This window comes from Poecilia reticulata, linkage group LG12, assembly GCF_000633615.1.
Source record: "Poecilia reticulata strain Guanapo linkage group LG12, Guppy_female_1.0+MT, whole genome shotgun sequence".
NCBI lineage: Eukaryota > Metazoa > Chordata > Actinopteri > Cyprinodontiformes > Poeciliidae > Poecilia > Poecilia reticulata.
The window spans coordinates 26,037,078-26,039,467 of NC_024342.1; positions in this window are offsets into that span (position 1 = coordinate 26,037,078).

Consider the following 2,390-nt stretch of genomic DNA (forward strand, 5'->3'; position numbering starts at 1 on the left):
TTGATTACTGCAACAGCGTCTTCATAGGTCTTACTAATAAATCAATCAAACAGCTGCAGCTGATCCAGAACGCTGCTGCTCTCATTCTGACTAAAACCAGAAAGATGGAGCACATAACACCAGTTTTAAAGTCCCTACACTGGCTCCCTGTAACTCAGAGAATAGACTTCAAAATACTGTTGTTAGTTTATAAATCACTTAACGGTTTAGCACCACAATACCTTACAGATCTGTTATTGTTGTACCAACCGTCTAGACCCCTCAGATCTTCTGGTTTTGGTCTGCTCTGCATCCCCAGAACCAGAACCAAATGAGGAGAAGTTTCTATGCACCACAAATTTGGAACAAACTTCCAAAAAACTAACACAGCTGAAACACTGGGTGCCTTTAAATTTCAAATTAAAACCCACCTGTTTAGAGTTGTTTATGGCTAAATTGCGGGTTTTAATGTCTTAGGTTTGAGAATCCTTGCAAGATGTCGCTCTGCTAAAACTCTGAGGTTTGAGATTCCTTGTATGATGTCGGTCTGCTAAAACTCCGTTCGAGGAGACCCCATAAAGGCAAGTCCTCATGTGGATCGATGTTTTTAATGTTTTTATCTTTACTTTAAATAATGTTTTTATCTTTTTTAATCTTTTTCAAAATCTCTCTCTGTTTTTATTTTTATTTTAATTATGTAAAGCACTTTGAAATGCCTTGCTGCTGAAATGTGTTTACAAATAAAATTTGATTGATTACATTTTCATGTTCATGTGTTCACTTTTGATGTGTAAACTGATAATTTATGTAAAGTTCATAAAGTTGAGTAAAATTAGACAATTTTAAGATGTCGGTAATAAAACAAAATATTTGAATTACCTTGAACATCTTGTGTAATTAATCTTTCTTTCCATGTAAGCTCTGTAGGCTCGCTATTTGATTATTTAAATTCATTCAGCCCAAATGTCAATACTGATGATCAGTTTCTGAATAATGATTGTAACTTCATCACTTTTAGCTTTGCCTCTGTTTGTACAGCTGAGGTTCTCAGAGAATTAAAAACATAGACACCAAAAAATCGGCAGGGCCAAATAACATGGATCTTTTTTTCTAAAATTAGCTGCAGAGTTTATAGCAGAACCTGTCTCATATTTTTAATCTAAGTCTAATCTCCAATAAAATCCAGAGTGTCTGGAAATTAGCATTTGTTTTGCCTCAAGGGTGGAGAATCGTCACAGGTAAACAATTATAGACCAATTTCTAAACTATGCATTATAAAACTTTTTGAAAAATTAGTTGCAGGTGAATTGAAGAATTTTTTTATTGTGTTTTTAAAAATGTCCAGTCTGGTTTTAGGAAAAACATGGTACTGTTACTGCTACTTTAAAGGTTATTAATGCTCTTATTCAGGCTCTTGATAACAAAAACATTGTGTTGCTCTGTTTATTGATCTGTCAAAGGCATTTGACACAGTAAATCACACTTTTAATTGACATTCTGTGTAGAAATCATGTGTAGAAACACAGCATTTTTCTGACATCGAGCTACCATGTGGGTACCTGATTACATGTCGAACAGAACCCAGAGAGTTCAGAGAGTTGGCCGGCTTCACGGGGTTCAGTTCTTAGCCCACTTTTATTCTCTATATCTTGTGTGAAAATCTGTCAAATGCTTTTTATAATTTTTATGCAAATGATTTAGTAATTTACAGCTATTCTTCATCACTTTCTCAGGTCAGACAGGTTTTACTTTTAATGTAGTTCAAACCCGGTTGCAAACTCTGAAGTTGGTTCTGAATGTGGATTAGACAAAAGCAATGGTTTTTTTCACACTCTAGGAAATTACCAGAAATACATCTATTGCTTACAACTGCTGTAGGAACACAAATTGAGTTTGTCAGTAATTATAAATATCCTGGTTTTAAATTAGATACAGAGCTTTCTTTTAAAAATCACATAGCAAATTTGTTACGAACAATGAAAATGAAGATTGGGTTTTATTACCAAATGGATCTCGTTTCTCTCTCAAAGCTAGAAGGAAATTGGTAGCGGCAACCAGGGGTGAAAGTAGTTTTAAATTCTTGGTGGCTCTATTACAATTTAGTGCCACCATATAGCTTCTTTGTGTGCTTTAGAGTTTCTGTGCTGATAATTTTTTTTGCGAAGCGATAAAAACTGGGTAGCTCTTGAATTGCAACAAAATAAAGCTGTATTTCCTCCCTCAGCCCACTGGCCGCAATGTTGACACCTTGAGATGCCATGAGACCTAAATCCTGAACATCATGGCATGGAGTGCATCCCAGTTTTCCATGTCTGGCATATATATAACCATTCATTTTAGCTTTTAAACTGGTTATATTGATCCTGTGTCCAGACAGAGGGATAATCAGTAGCCTAGAATCATGACCTGTT